This window comes from Typopeltis vanoorti, chromosome 2, assembly GCF_054136105.1.
Source record: "Typopeltis vanoorti isolate ZY-2024b chromosome 2, IOZ_Tvanoo_1.0, whole genome shotgun sequence".
Lineage (NCBI taxonomy): Eukaryota > Metazoa > Arthropoda > Arachnida > Uropygi > Thelyphonidae > Typopeltis > Typopeltis vanoorti.
Genome location: NC_143550.1, coordinates 154,817,512 through 154,835,555, shown reverse-complemented (window position 1 = coordinate 154,835,555; position 18,044 = coordinate 154,817,512). Strand labels below are relative to the sequence as shown.

The 18,044-nt window shown below is 34.1% G+C and overlaps 1 long non-coding RNA gene across 1 annotated transcript in view; it reads left to right on the top strand.

Annotated features, from left to right (window-relative positions):
- LOC150109547 (uncharacterized) overlaps positions 1-16,166 on the top strand; it is a 49,787-nt gene extending 33,621 nt beyond the window's left edge. Inside the window, exon 2 of the long non-coding RNA XR_016549918.1 lies at positions 15,599-16,166. This is a non-coding gene — a long non-coding RNA (uncharacterized LOC150109547). The remainder of the gene's footprint in view (positions 1-15,598) is intronic.
- The last annotated feature ends 1,878 nt before the right edge of the window (positions 16,167-18,044 follow it).

The window sequence follows — 18,044 nt, the reverse complement described above, 5'->3', positions numbered from 1 at the left end:
TGATCAAAGGCATTTCCAGTTCTTTTGCATATTCTCGCAAAACCCTAGCTGATATCCCATCTAATCCGACAGCTGTATTTACATTGAGATTCTGCAATATCATAAGGACCTCCAATTCATCCACCTCTGTTCCCACATTAGTGTCTGTAGGTTAAAGCAGATAGATATATGCTTGCAAAGTGGTCACTCAGTAACTCAACTATTTTCTCTGCTTCCATCTCCTCGTGACCATCATCACTCATTAAGATTAATCTTCCATAGTCTTTCTTCCTCTTATTAAAATAAGAGGAAGAATGACCTCAATATTAATAACTTTATACAGAATAAAAATTTTCAGAAAGCTAAATATAATCAAAGTATTAAATAATGTATAAAATATTTAATTTTTTTTTTTTAAATTTTTTAAATATGAATATTGCAATGAATAGTCTCAGCTATGAATTGTCCGGACACGACACCACCACCACCACCACTAGCATTTTCACAGACAATCACAAACATCTATGCCCACAGCAGGATTCAAACCCACAGCCTTTTGGTTGGAGAACAGATATACTAGCCACTCGGCCAATCAGCTGGCATGTTTAATTCTTGTAAATAGTCGGATAGCTTCTTTGAAACAGCATCAAGTGTGCTGATAACAATTGGATCGATTTTGGTATGTTTAAGTCACAGTGGGTTAACTTCAATTGCCAAATTCTTGATATTTTGTAATTTTTCCAGTTCTTTGTTATTGATATTGTTCTCACTGAATACTGTGATGTCAATAATCCAAACTTGTCAGTGTTCAATAATTTGCGATGTCAGATCTATTGTATTCCAAAGGCCCAAGAAGTCATTTTCTAATACTATTTTATGCTGGCCCCAGTTATCAGAAGTAGGAAAAACATATTTTTTGCATCCATGCCAATGATTTTGGCTACTTGATAATGGAGTACTTGTACTCATCTCTATAGCTGATATAATAAAATAATAACATTTTATTATATTAGCTATAGAGATAATCATGTTGATCTACATTAGTGGTATCAAACTCAAACAGGAGCATGGGCCACTTAAGCTTGTACCCGAAGTAGTGCGAGCTGCATGTAAAAAAATCTAAATGTCTACTTACTTTTTATTAACCTAACTTAGGTTTTATCCTATAACATAATTCATAAACATGAATTATGTTATAGGATGTTATATTTTGTTATATGTTAATTCAGAAAATTCCTGAAAACAAGGTTTGATTTTTATTTCTTTAATATACTTTAATTTCAATGAGTGAACCTTGCGTATTATCACTCATTTTATTGAAACTTTGCTTAAAACTCAAAAACAGTTTTTGAAAAAAAATTAGGAATTTTAAAAATAAAATGGCACAAGCTAAATCATGCAAAGAAAAATCAAATGCATAATTGTGTGTTTTAAAATAAATTTCTGAACATATCAATGCAAACATATCACTAATCATTACATAAAAAAATAAAATGTATAATAAATTTAGTATTTTTTGTGAGAAACTTGACATCTTTTGCAAGAAATTATTTTATCAATACCAGCTTTTAATTTCTGTGATAAAGCAGTTGATAAGTTGTGTTAATGCACTAATGATAAACACATATTTTAACCTTTCCTTTTCCATTTGAGTGTTGAGTGGTGCTCATTATTGCTGACACTACCAACTACTCATATGTTGAGTCACTCGACGCATGAATTTCCTGACATTTTGGTGTTCACTCTTCTGATTTTATTTACAATAACTTCGCCATATTTTTCACCATACTAAAAGATGCTGACAAGTTCAGATTTAATAAGTGTTGTAAATTGTGTACATTATAAAACTGTATTAACTGCTATTTATCAGCATTATGTCACACGCTGCTTGTGTGACATAATGCTGATAAATAAATACATTATGCCATGTTTGATTGTATGAACAATGGATATTATGATATTTCTAATCTATATTAAACACTTAAGGTTAAAAAAAAATTAGGAATTTTTAAAATAAGTATTGTATTTTTTTTTTATAATTTCATAAAATAATATATTTATAATTTGCCAAATGTTGTCACTGGCAGCAGATGAGAATGTTATGAGCTGCATGTTTGACACAACTGAAATTCATCTTTAAAAAACAGTAAACAAGTAAGAAACAGATTTTTGTATAGACTGTCTGGAATGTAACGCCATTTGCAGATAGTAATTGTACAGACAGCAAATAAATGTAAGGATTCATGACAGACAAAGTAGTAAGTATACCTCTCACAATGAATCTTGTGAATTCATTTTTCCTTAATGAAGGTTTGAACTGGAATAAAAGTAATCCATGTTTCAATTTCAGAGGAAGGTGCTCAGCTAAACCCTTCTCTCATTCAGTATTAATGCACCATTGGTTGTCACACTTTTCATTGGTGGTGGTAAAATAAAAATATACATAATATGTATATATAGGAATATGATACTTTTTTTATAAGGAGGACATAGTTTTGTGAAGGATAGGGTTTGCCTTATTAATTTGCTTACTTTTTTATGATAAAGTGAGAGTGGATTTGGGTAAGGAAAATGGCTACTCAGTGATATTACTAGACTTTCAAAGGCATTCAGCAAGACCCCACATAAGAACTATGTTGGAACTATATCAATTGGATCAAATGGGGATGGATATGAATCTGGTTATTTGGCTTAGAGGATGGCTGATTGAGAAGGCAGGTGACTAATGGTGTACCACAGAGCTCAGTACTTGGTCCCATGTTTATGAAAAAGCTGTGTCAGAAAAGAAGACTTGCTTCCATGGCACAGCACTAGTATGACATAAGAAAAGGAGTAATCAGTTTTAGGGACATTACTGATTTAATCAGTGGTGCCCTTAGTAGCTGTTTGTGGTGTTACCACAAACAGCTACTAAGTTTTTAGGATACAAATACTTAAGGGGCTTGGATGTAACTACTTAATAAATGGAACTATAAGGTATTTCTTTTGGCCTGGAGGCACTATGAATAAATTACTGAGACACTAAGGGTGCCATGAACTGAGAAAGTTGGGAACTTCTGGATTAACTTATATTTTAATGATACCAGAAGAGGTTTAGTTTAAATAAGGACATACAGTTATATGCATCTTTATACTTAGGGGTATATAATTGTTTGCATATGTATATACATTGGGATATACAGTTCTTAGTTGCTCTTAACATGTCCAAGGCATCAAATTGGGTCTGTCTTAGAAACCTATTTAACAAACTGCAATTTTATAGTTTATCCTCCTTTGTAATGAAAGCTAATTTCCTCTGCAGTTATTCAGGATGTGTCATTATACTTGTTCTTAGATTATACATCATCATAGAAACTATAACAGGAGAAATTATCCTCCTGTTTATCCAGCATTTCTTTGGATAAGGGATTAAACAAGAATATAATTTTTTTGTCAATTATAATTTACTTTGTAACCAAGTGAAGAAACTTTCTGCAATGTGTCATACTGATTGGCTTTTTATGTTTGGATTTCCCCACCTCTGCTAGTGGAATTCAGGGCTTTGTATGTTTACTCACTATCTTTCTCATATGCATAAATGATTTCTCACTGTTAATATTTGAGATGGAATGCATATCCAGAGTGGATAATGAAATGTGCCTACACAGAAAGAATTTTAGGAAAGATGTGATAGGTATTGTTGTGTGTAGAATGGAAGTGTTCTGAAATAATTGGTTTAGTGACTCCATGGAGGCCTAAGAATACTTATGTCAATACTACTACTAATAATAATAATAAAATTTTGTACAGCTTTATTCACATATTGAAATGTGCTAGGATAACTTTGAGATTAGGTCATTCTGTGTCAGTATTATTTCCCTCAACTTAGTATAACACATTTCTTTTATATTTTTAACATATATTTATAAAACTATTGGGGGGAAAATGTGAAATGTTATTTTTTTTTCCAACCTTTAGAAAACACTAATACAGCCAGCATTAGAATAATTAGGTTGGTTTATATTATCGCGTTGTTATCACCCTGAAAATTTCTTCTTCACATACATCCTGTAAAATCTGTTTAGTAACTTATATGTTTCTATTATATATCTTTCTCATACCAAACTTTGCAATCCATAGATTTTAGTCTCTCGTTATAGGGAGCATTCCACAGATGTATCATTATATTGATCACTTACCTCTGAATCCGCAATGCTCCCACAAGAAACCAGACAGATCTGAGCACAGGAGTCCATTTGCTCTTATCTTCATATTACTTCATACCAATCAGTTGATCCATAATAATTTAACATATTAAATGAATCTGCACCAAATTATACTCTTGTTCACTACCCTTGAAGCAAAAAATCTAGTTTAATCCGCACTAACAGCATCTTAGTCAACTTCCAAGTAGTCCAGATGTGATCTCATAAAAGCCTTATAAAGACATATGACTTCTATATCCTACTTGTCAGTATGCTTTTAATATCAAGGAATCCTTTGTGCTCTTTTTTATTTTCTCAGTATGTCCTCTGAACTTCAACCCCTTTTATTCCCAAATCTCTAGCCTCATTAGTTTTTTCTTGTAGTAATACATAACGTGTAATATTTTCAGTCTGAAGTGCATAATCTTACACTGGTTGCCACACTGAACTGATAACCAGTATCCTTTTTTGTTCATGATATCAGTTTATTCAAATCATCCTGCAAAATTCTAAGGGTTACCAGTCAGATATGGAGATGGCAGAGTTTCCCCTCTTGGAAATTCAGGTTTTTCATCCTATAAAACAGACACATAATCCACCGTCATCAAAGCCTTAGCTGCTTTCTTCATAATTCGGTGATCCTGCAGAATATCTACATCTTTCCCTCTCCCAGTTAGCATCCCCTCTTATTCAGATCATCTTTGGTACCATTAATATATAAATTAAACAACAACGGATAATCAAATAAAGAGTTCTGTGATACATCACTAGTTGCCTGCCTTCTCTTTGATATTTTCCACCACTCAGGCAACCATATCTGACACAGTAATCTACGTGTAGTTGATTTCAAAGCTTTGTAAAGAGAAATGACTTCTTTTCCATATTATTATTATTACCCAAGACCCCCATGGAGTCAAAGATTCATCTGGGAGATCCTTTTATCATATGCGCACAGCTCATCATACCGTGCTTTAAACACACTCAAATTCTCTGCAGACACTACACTCTCAGGCAAAGCATTCTAATCATTCACAACTATGCATGAAAAAAACCTGCTTCTCACTCCAGTACTCACACCCTCTTTATACAGTTCCCTGGGATGACCTCTAGTTCTCCCCTGATCTCCCACAATTTTCTTTAGAACCTCTCTAGCATTGATCCTATAGCAACCCCTTACCAACTTGTAGGTCTCTATCACATCTCCCATCTTCCTCCTGTCCACCAGACTCTGCAAATTGCATCTTCTCGATCTTTCCTCATATTCGACATTCCAGAGGTTAGAAACTACCTTAGTCAGTCACCACTGGATCCTTTCCAACATCTCTTTGTCCTTCTGAAAACCAGGTGACCTAATCTGGGAACAATAGTCCATGTGTGGCCTAAACAAAGCCTTATACAATGGAACAAGTATCTCCTTACTTCTACAAGTCATTGTCCTCTGCATCATTCCCAGAAGCCTTTGTGTTGTCTTCACAATTTTGGCTATGTGTTCCCTAAATTTCAGATCCTTATCCACTATCACCATCAGATCTCTTACTTTCTCCACCTCCAACAATATATCCTCACCAAGTATAAATTCTGCATCCCATCTTTGTTTTCCAAATTTTAAAACCTTACATTTTGCAACATTGAACTCACATCCCCATTCCCATGCCAATCACTCAATTGATTCAAGTCTTTTTGTAAGGCCACAACATCTCTACTCTTCATGGTTCATCCCAACTTTGCATCATCTGCAAACAACTGAATATCTCCATCCAAATCTTCAGCAATATCATTAATACAGAGTTAAACAGTAATGGCCCTAAAACAAACCCCCCTGAGTCACACCACTAGTCACTTTCCTTTTCCTGGATATCGCTTTCCCATACACAACTTGTTGATATCTATCAGATAACCAGACTCCAATCCAATGCTCTAATCTAATATCCAACCCCATCCGCTTTAGTTTGACGATCAACTTATCATGCAGTAATCTATCAAAAGCCTTTGTGAAATTTAAGTATATTACTTTGTGTCCTTCTCCTCTCCAAGAAAGCAGTCACCTTATTGTAATAAGTAAGCAGATTACTAAAACATGACCTATCTTTAGCAAATCCATGCTGCCTATCAAAGATAATACTATTGTTGTCAACCCAATTCTGGATCCTAGTTCTCACAAGCTTCTCCAACAACTTAACCACAATACCTGACACATAGATAGGCAAATAGTTTGATACTTGAGTTCGATCACCTGCTGTATGAAGTGGCACAAAGACTCATATTAAAAAAATATGTCACGGCCAGCGTCAACTCCCTGACACATTCCTACAGAATACGTGGTGATATATTGTCAAATCCCAGAGTCTTATTAACATCTAGTTTGCTCAGCTCCCCATACACCTCTTGCTCGCTTGCAGTCAGTCTCTCCTCCTCATCATCAGCTACTCTCAATCTCTCCATGAAGTCACATTCACAAAATTGAAAGGCCTTTTTGAACTGCTCATTAAGTATCTCCACCACACCTTCCACAAAAGCTGTCTTTATACCATTTTCTCCAATCAATGTCATCCTTCCATAATCATTCTTTCTTTTGCTGGCTACATATTGAAAGAAAGTTAACTACTCTTCATACCTCACCAACTCACTTTAGCTACCCTCACCAACCAAGTCACATGCCTTGGCTAGTCTTTGTAATCCTCATGGAATTGGTTATTTCCACTTCTCTTATGTGGCCTCCATAATGCCCTTTTTCTCTGTATTGCATGCTTAATCTCTTTATTCATCCATTTCACACCTACCTTATTTAACCTTCTCACCCTTGGAATTCATTTAGACATTGCATCTTCTAGATAGTTTTTGAAAATCCCCTAAGCTGCATTGATCTCTTTTCCAGCTAACTCCTCATTTCATGCTACACCCACAAGCTGTCTCCTGAGCTCTTCATTATCACCCTCTTGTAGTTCCACATATTCCCTTTTCTCACAGATGTCCTCACACTGCTGGCAACCACCCAGGTAATCACCTCATGGTCACTCTCACCAATTGGTGGATGATTTGACACCTCATTTATAATTACATCCTCTGATGAGATGACCAAATCCAAGACCCTGAATCCTTCCGTGCCCTCTGTTACATACTGTCTGAGGTAGTTATCCCTCAAAAACTCAAAAAACTCCTTTTCTTTAATTCGAGTTGCTATCTCATCATTCCAGTCTATATTGCCATAATTAAAATCGCCCATAATGATCACTCTTTTCTTATTTGCTTGGATAATTTGATCATACATTTCATTATCACTACCATCCACATTACCTGGTCTATAACAACATCCATCCAAGTATTCCATTCCATTTCATTCACCTTTATCTCACACCATACTGCCTCAAAACCACTGGCACTATTTCCCTCTTGCATCTCTACTTTGTATGGACATAACTCTTTCTCTATCATCAATAGCACTACCCCTCCCTTTTTACCCCTTCTATCCTCACGAAACACATCATACCCTTCCCCTTCCATCTCTGTTCATGTCAGGATATCGTCCTCATCTAACCATGTCTCACTTATTCCAACAGTTTTTGGTTGAAAATGAGAGAATGGGTGTGCAACCTCAGACTCAATTAGTGCAACCATTTCATCTGCCTTGTTTCTTACACTTCTAGCATTTGTATACAAACTCAACAGCTCATTCCTGGATCTACAGCTAGTTCCACTGATACCACTCATTCAATGTGATCTCTCCATGCTCAGATGGAGCCACTTCCCTTTCTGCTTATTCATTTTAGAATCCTCTTCAATTCCAACTGTTTCCTCTTGATCCCAGATCATCCCATTCCTTTCCTGTCTACACATGCTCTCATCTCCTCTTGGAGCATCCACCTTTCTCCCGCTGTGTATCCCTGTCCACCCTGAGCCTCTCCGTTTCTCTGTTTCTCTTGCAACACATTCTCTCATCTTCCATACTCATGCCACTCACTTTCTCGTTCAAAACCACCACTTTAATCTCTCCTGCTCTTCCACTTCACTTCCCACTTGATCTGATTCATTCTCTGTACTCACATCTTTATCTTTCAGCAGCAGTCTCTCCAAGTTACTCACACCATAACCACTCAAATGCAGTCCATCTCTCTTATATAGTTCACTTCGTCCTTCAAACTCATTCCACACATTAACAAACTGTACTCCTTTCTCCTCACACATTTCAGCTAACATATCATTTATAATCCTTGCTATCAGCCTCATCTCAACACAGTCATACTTAGGCAACACACTTACTACCTTTCCTGTCACACCAGTATAAAATTTCTCTTTTATACATCTAAGCAGCATCCTAATATCCATTCTGACATGGTCGAGTCATTCATACCTATTAAAACCATCACCTTCTTTGCTTGCTCCCTCCTCATATCCAATGCCTCAATCTATCTACTAATTTACTGCCTGGAAACATACCTTGTGCATCCTCTCATCCAGCGCACCTTACTAATGGAGTCGCCATACTACACCACTTGCTTGTATTTTGTTAACTCTTTCATACCAGCATGATTTGATTTACTCTTTTTCACCCAAATTTTCTTAATTTCATTCCGCATCCATGTCATCTCTTGCCTCATCCAACCCAATTCAACTTTCAAATCTCATGTCACATTCTCTCTATCATTCAAATTTCTAATTTCGAACTCTCAACCCCCACTTCACACTTTCACTCTCATTCATCCTTTTGAGTTTCCATACTCTCGGTCCATGCGTCCAACTTTCGCTATCATTCATTCTTTCGATTTTTCCCACTTTCGAACCTTGCATAACACTATTTCCGGTTTCATTCATTCTTTCAATTTTTTTCAACTTTCAAAACCTTGCGTCACGCTATTTCCGGTTTTCATTCATTCTCTCAATTTTGTTGCCTTCCGCCACATTCGCCTCACTTTCATCCTTTTTACTATCCATTACGGTTTTCAAATCACTCATTTTGTTTTTCAGATTTTTTAAGTTTTTTGCCTTTCTTTCACACCATCCTTCTCTTTTGAACAAGCACTCATTCTCCCCACGACATTCTCACTACTAACACTTTCTGTCATCAAATTCATATTAGCACTCATCAAATCCTTGTTTAGCTCACACTTTGCACACACTGTCCTTCCATCTGCCCTAAATATCCACAAATCATCTATGTAATCAAAAGAATACATGTAGCACACCTCACACTTCACAAAACGACTGACGATATATACAAGCATTTGTCAACAACTGAACATTCCAGATAAATAGCATTTCATAAATACACTATAAAGATGGGAAGTATTAAAAAATATGATAACAGTCAGAAATAAATATAATAGTAATAATTAACAAAATTATATACCAAGTTGAAAACTAGAAAAAAAAAAAAAAAGAAATAACTGTGCCTAGGGACGACCTCTTGTATGAAACCTCTTCAAGATTAGTCTGATAAGAACCTGTCCCAACTTATAAGTTTCTATTACATCCATTCTCCTCCTATCCACTAAACTCTGCAGTTTGCATTTTCTCAACCTTTCTTCATACTCAAGATTCCAGCCACCAGAAACAACTTTAGTCAATTGTTTTTTGAAATCTTTTTGAAAATCAGGTGACCATATCTGTGCACATGAGGCTAATCAATGCCTTATACAATGGAACTATATTGTCCTTACTTCTGTAAGTTTTTGTCCTCTGCATCATTGCCAGAATTTGTTGTATAGTCCTCATAGTTTTAGCAATATGTTCTTTAAAATTTAGAAGCCTATCCACCGTCATCCCCAGATCTCTTATTTCTTCCACCTCCTCTAATATAACCTCACCAAGTAAGGATATATTGGAAAAGTTTTCTGAATCTTAAAATCTTAACTATGCAACATTGAACTGGTAACTGGGTCTTCACAAGTCCTCATGAAGTCATAACATCTGCTCTACTCCTCACAGTTCTGCCCAACTTTTGCATCATTTGCTGACAATTGAATATTCCCATTCAAACCTTCCCTACTATCTTAAAAATATAGATTAAACAGATTCTAAAACAGACCCTCGAGGCATACCACTAGGAACTTTCCTCTTCTTGGATATTGCTCCCCCTCCCCATATATAACTTGCTGTTGCCTATCAGATAGCAAATTTCTAGTCCAATGCACTAATCTAATATCCAACCCCATTCATTCTAGTTTAACATTTAAACTATCAACCTATCATATGGCAGTCTATCAAAAGCCTTTGCAAAATCTAAGTGTATCGATATTTTCCTTGTCCAATTCACTTTACTATAATAAGTAAGCAGATTACTAAAAAGTGACCTTTATCAAATTTGTGCTATCTATCAAAGTGGATGCCACTGTTGTCAACTCATTTTTGAATATTGGTTCTTGCTAACCACTTCAACACTTTAACCACAACACCTGACACACAGATTGGTCAGATATGTCAACTCCCACAACCTTATTCACATCAAGAAAAGGATTATTAACATAAAGTTTATTCAATTCCCCATATACCTCCTGTTCGGTCACACGGATATCTCTTCCTTCTCCCTTTCTACCACGCTCAAACCCTGCATGATGTCAGATTCACAATGATGAAATACCTTTATGAACACTCATTTAATATCTGAATTATACCATCTGTAGGATTCTAACAAGAAGCTAGTGTCATATGATCTAATATACTAAGCTTCACCAAAAGGTGCCAGCCTGGTTGGCCGAGTGGTTAGTGTAACCACTCTCCAGTCAAAAGGCTGCAGGTTCGAATCCCACCGTGGGCATGGATGTTTGTGATTGTCTGTGAAAATACTAGTGGTGGATGGCATTGGTGTTTGTGGTTCACTGTAGTTCGTGGATCGAGTGGTGTAGACAGAGAGTTGTAGAGTAGGTGCCCTCTCTTGATGAGGCTTTGGACTCCTTGGAGGTGTCATGTAATAAAAAAATAAAAATAAAAAACTTATTACCTTATTCTTTGTTCATCATGTTCAAGCATATTATTTTATGTACTTTATAATCAGTTACTGAATATAGATAATATTTTTTGTTTTTTTGGTTCATTTTATGAAAATATAGCTTTTGTGGAAATCATTTTTCCAGACAAGCTTGAATTATTATTCTCAATGATTTATTAGAAATTCAGTTTTGAAATAATGTTGATTACTTTTGTTTTTAATTGCCAATGCTAAATCAGTATTATGCAATCTTCAATTAATCTTTGTAGGTTTGCAAGTAACCTTCCTTGGGTGGGATCAACTTTAAAAAAATATAAAGTTTATACTAACTATTGATAGTAATTAAAGTTACATAAATATATGTAAGAAATTAATTCTGTTATTGTTAGGAAGATATGCATTTAAACAGTTACTAATTTAATTAAGCAGTTAATAATCAAGTTTTTCTATGTTGTATATATAAAAATTATGCTATTTTGCAGATACATTTATAAATGTATTGCTGTTACTGCCATGGATTTTTTTTCTGTCAAATGAAGAAATGTTGAATGTACATAACTCAATGATGTCCTTTGGTTGGTAAGACTAGGGTTCAAATCCTGTTTAGGATGCAAAGAACCTCTATAAAGCTTTTCAGCTGAAGGTGAACTAGTTGGATTCACATGGAGGTTACAGATTTGTTCCTCCCTGAAACCCAAGTTCATCATCCTGCAAACTGGTCTGCATGCATTTGAAATATAATACATTATGCAGATAGGATTAACCACCCTATCAGAGCATTACTTATGTTTCAAAGAAGCCAGGTTACGATTAGCTGTGACAGGCCATTAAGCCTAACATGTAAAGGAAAGCAAAATGGGATGAAGAAGCATTTTTATTTTTTGTCAATCTCCTATCTTCCCTGCCCTCCTTCCTTCCTTCCTCACACAATATATATATATATATATACATACACACATTATACATAATATTATGTATTCACACCTAAATCTATGCATCTAATTATTTCATAGAGATGAATATTGGATGGAAATATAGGTATAATAAATAAATCAGGTGAGAACTGACTAGTTTTCAGTAATTGTTGCCATATAGAAGACTCTCTCTCTCTCTCTCTCACACGCACACACACACAAACACACACACACAAACACACACATGCAAATGACTATCTATCTATTTGGCTGAAAGAGGGAAAAAAAAGAGATTTATCAGGCTAAGAGTTGTACTCTTTCATGTAGAATCCATGAATTTCAGAAAATGTATATGCATACTCTACTAATAAATTCATATTTGACATTATTTAGTATATGTCTTGATAATGACAGTTGAAAATATAATAACCTTATCTATACTAATTGAGTACCATGACTCAGTTAGATGTATGAGAAGTGTAGTTGAAATATTGAAAAATTGAATACATCCCTGAATTTACTGTGTGAGGATGATCAAAATAAGTTTTTTTAAATGACTAATTAAGTTGAGAGAATACAGAAAATAGAGTAAGAGCACACCTAGTTTCATCCTACTCCCAAGGACTTCATTTGATGCACCAAAAAAAAATGGAAGAAAGGTACATGACATAAAATAAATATTAGAGATATAGTAACTGTGATTAGTGTAATCACAGTTACTATATTCTTTTTATTTTAATGACAATTACTATATTACAGGTGGTACAATAAAACAAATATCAGATGCTTTTGCATAGAAAGAAGGAATGGACATCAGAATTATGGTAGGCACAAACAATTCGGATAGAGAGACAAAGCATGTGGAAAGGGATTTGAAGAAGTTGTTGCAGGAGGTGTACGATAATAATGTTATTGGGAAAGTGGTTAGTTTGTTGCTCGGATGACAGCAGCGAACTGAGAAGGAGAGCACTGATACTGAGTGACAAGATGGCTGAATTGTGTCAGGCAGAGAGAGTGTTCAATTTGTATAGAATGTATAGAATGAATTCGAAGGGAAGTGAGAATAGTTCAACGCTGATGGAATGCATTTGAATGGGTTTGGCGTTGGTCACTTGGAGTGATTGTTGTTTATTCTTAGTAAGGGTTCATACAAAATTAGTATGGTTAAGAGCCAGAGAAAGGTTGAGAAGCAGGTTATGGAATGACAGGAGGGTGATGGATAGAAAGATGAGGAAGTGATTTTTAGCAGGACAGAGTGATGTAGTGCAAAACAGAGGGAATGATAAGAATATAAATGAAAATCAGAGTCAGAATCAGGGAAATGGGAAGGGTCAGAACGAAAGGCACTATAGCAGAAAGAGAGAGAGAGAGAGAATCAAGAGTGATTGTGTTGATGGGATGGCCTCAAAGAGTGGAAAATTGTTGTGCTTGTGTACTAAGGTATGAAACATCAGAAATAAAGAGGCTGAGTTTGTAGCATTGATCAAATCAGCATACCCAAAGATAATTGGCATAAGTGAAACTTGGTTGACTGAAGATGATATACTATGAGGTCTTGAAATAGTAGCATTTCCTAAAAGGATAGAGGAGGGAGAGGCAAGTATTGTTAATTGTAGCAGACGAATTATGTCCTTCAAGAGTGGAAGTGGGAAATAGTAGTATGTATAAAGATTTTGAAGCTGTTTGCAGTGAAGTTGAGAGGATGCTGTTATAGGTCAGGGAATGTGGAGAGTACTGATTGTGAAATGTTTAGACAAATTAGTTGGGCAAGAGAAAGGAAGATGATCCTAATGGGAGATTTTAATTATGGAAATGTGGATTGGAAAGAAGAGATAGTGTGTGATAAGGAGAGTAAATTTGTTGAGTTTCTGCAGAAATAACTATCTAAAACAGCATGTGATGGAGCAAAATGAGGTTTATCAGTGTTAGATTTGGTGATATCCTCACAGGATGTGGTTGTGAATGAGTTATCAACACTGCCACCTGTTGGTGAAAGTGATCTTGAGATACTGGTTTGGAAGATAGTCAAACAGGAGAAAATTGTTATCAAGAAGGTCTGTATGTGGAACTATAAGGTGGGTGATTATGAGAAGTTCTGTAGTCAACTAGCATCAGTACATTGGGTTGATGAATTGTGTAGAAAAAGATATTGATACTGCATGGGAAATGATAAGCCAGCAGCAAGCAGAAAGCTTGCCACATAGCAGAAAAGCAATGCAAAAGCAAGCCTCCCACAATGAGTCTGTTGGCACCATAGAGGTTACCAAAATAATAATATATTCCTAATGTTTATTTGTGTCTGTATTCTTTTCTTCTGTTATTTGTGCACCAGATGAGGTCCTCAAAAGTAGAAAAAACTAGTTGTCTACCTTTTTTTTTTTAAATGAGGTAGTTTATTTTTTGTTCCCTCCACTTAATTAGTCATAATAATGTATTATGCCTCACAACCAAGAAAATGTTCATCAGGAAATATATATAACAAAATTATTAAAAATAAATAAATAAACAAAAGTAGTAAAATTGCTGGACAATATTAATATTCAGTTTTTATGTTATATAATAATAATAATAGATAAATACTGTTAACAGAGAAATAATTTTCTCAAAAACGTTATTCTCTTCAGAACATGTTTCTAACTCTTAGAATACACCTACCAAGAGGTAGGTGTAATTGTAATTGTATTAATAAACAAAACAAGAACAAAAAAAAACTGCTACTGCTGTTTTAGTAGAAGCATTTAATGGCTTTATTGCTTTTTATTTATATTAATTTCTATAATAAAAAAATCAAAGTATTTTTAGGATCATACCTAAAACAAAAAGGTTCTAATTATAGTATATTAGTATATTAATACTGTGGATATTCTGTGAGTTAGATAATCTGGGAACTCTGCTAGACTCCAGTTTCCAGGAAGCAGGGTGTAGGTCTCACAGTGGATAATGAAATTCTTCTACCACCTAAAGACCTTCACTAATCCATGTTTGCAACTGTGGGATCAGAACTTGCAGCCTATTGATTACAGATTATATCACTGTTCACTTAGCCAAATAAGAATAGCAAAATAATTTTATGTATTTATTTATCTTTGTGATATATGTAACTGTGGTTGTTTCTTGGAGACTTAGGAACACAAGGTATACTGATCACTTCAAAGAAAGTCATTTATTATTATTCAGACAATACCATTAATTCACTAACATATTACTTAAGTCTTCTAAATTAGTTTTAAGGATTAAATATGATCATCAATCACAGGTCATTGAATTTATGAAAAAAAAATCATCAGAATGCTAGAATACTGCAGACTCTAATTCTTTCTAAAACTGATTTCTTGACAATATAGTAATATTTTATATGTTGTAATTGTTGCAAAATATTGCATCAGATTTTTACAACAGTTTGCAAAGTAATTTAAAAGTATTTCATAAACTATTATTGCTATTCAAATATGTATTGAGTATCATTGGGTATAATATGGATGATAGTGTGTGTATATATAAGAATTTTGTGCAGTGAATTGAATATAGCTGCTTTTGAAAGCCATTCACTTATGATTCAATTGTATGCATTTTATTCTCCTTTTTTTTTTTCTTTTTAGCTGATCACCTCATACAATTATGTCACCGCTTTGGACAAGATCTACATTCACAGTATGCTGCTAGGAGACAAATGACTGTTCATTATCATGAAAAATTTTCATGTCATTTGTGTGGTAAAGAATTCAAATTGAAGCAACATTTGAAGCAACATTTGACTGTACATTCCCCAAGATCTTTGTGCTGCAGCATATGTGGCAAGAAGTTTCGCTGGAAGGCAGTGCTAGATAGGCACTTGAAAAGTATTCACAAAGATCATTGAAATAGTTTGATATTAAAGAATAAATTACTTGTAAATTAAACAGTGCTTACAGTGACCAGTTGAATTTTTCGAACATTGTGATTTAAACCAAAGACCTCAGATTATTATAGTTTCATAATTTTTATATAAAGAATCACTTTTTCAAAAATTTTAAATAAGCCACTGTCTATACATCGATATGATAACTAGAGTGATTTATGTGTCCAGTTTATAATTTGGAAAATAAGTTTTGACAAGATAATAATGATTAATCTAATCACTCTTTATTAAATAATTTATTTATTAAAAATATCTTCTAGCTGACAGTATGTGCCAAAAGAAGACCCCACCCTGTATCCAATGAAAAATGTCACCAACAGTTTGCTTATATTGTATAATACTGTGGTAAATGTAGTTTTGCATTAAAATAGAAATCAATTTTGAGACAATGGGATTTAGATTTTTTTATCTCTTTATAAACATCATATTTCATTTTGCTTTCTTAAAACTTTAATACAGTAACTTCACTGTATTAAGTTAGAACTAGTAAAAGAATTAGTTTCCTGTGTTGTGAATTTCATTATACAATCAAGTTAACAGTAACTTTCTTTTGCCAAGTTTTTTTTTCTTTAATTCTGTATCACAGTTATGATATATGTTTTATTCCTTTATATTAATCTTTTCAGAATAAACAGCTCATTGAATGAAGCAGAACTTTGATACCTTAAGATGCAAATAATATCATGCAGGATATTTTCATTGCAGATATTTGATGTTAGGTGCATATTTTTTAAAGCATATTATGTAGTTTTCTTGTTCAGTTAGGATGCAGTTATATGCTTGGTGTTTTTCCTGAAAAACACCAAGAGAGGAAAATATATCAGTTTACTTCATATATGCTTGTAATGCAGCATTAAAATAAGGAAAATCCACAATAATAATAAAAAAAAAAACTTTATATCTGTCAGGTAACAGCATGAAATAGAATACTATAAAATAAATGAATTGTATATATGATATATCTTTCATTGACAACAATATATGTTAATTACCATGTCTTATTTTAATAACCATAAGAGAGAGAAAGGTAATTCTACTTATGATTGTATATTTACATTCAAGGTTTTTCATTAGGCTGTCTCTGCAATAGAGATTCAACTTTGATCTCCATAGCACTCCTGAACCATCTTATTTTTTTTTGCCAAACTTTTCATATGCTTTGTGTTACATCAACATGCAGATATCCTTGAATATCCTTCAGGTCCTTCGAAGCTGAACATACTGTTCAAAATAGAAATAAATGGGATGACACCTTGAGTTTAGTAGTTGAATTATAAAAAAAAAAAGAGTGGTGTTGGGAAATATAATCTTCAGCATAACATTAGTATTTCCTAGTTGGTTGTTTTATTAATTAAAATTATTGAAAATTAAAGTCATCTGTAAGTATATCAAAACATTAAAAAAAAAATAAATAAATGTGTGATTTAACAAATACTAAGAGAAACTCATACTGAAATCAGCTGTTACTAGTACATGAAAAAGCACTGATGTCATTGTAATTTCATGGTATTTTGCATAAGCTTAGGTGTATGATATGTATGAAAAAATATTAACAATACTGACAAAGTTTAAATGGACATATGCAGTTGTTTGCAGATGATGCATTGTTTTAGATACACAGGTTTGTGTGTATGTGGGGTGGGGGATATGTTTTTTTTTTTTTTTTTTTTTTTTTTTTTTGTAGCTCAGCATTGACAATGCCCATTTGTTGGAAAGACCTGGATTCCAGGATGAAAAAAAAAAACCTTTATTGGTTTTTTATCCTCTGAAGGTGAGTTAGCCAGTCTTATATAACAATGGAAGATTTTTTTTTCTCTCTTGGTTTTTTTCAGCAAACTGGCCATAAGAACACACACAATTTGCAGACATAATATACTGACTTCATAGTCTTAGTTGGTTCAGCAGTAATTCTAAAGAACAACAACATTATTTATTATTATTATATGACACCTCCAAGAAGTCCAAAGACTCATCTAGAGAGGGCACCTACTCTACAACTCTCTGTCTCTACCACTTAATCCACCAACTACAGCAAACTGCCACTACCATCATCACCTACACCAATGGCATCTACTGCCCATCACTACCATCACTAGTACTTTTTGCTTGTAAATTCCATGTGTTTTCAAGACCAATTTATCTGTATG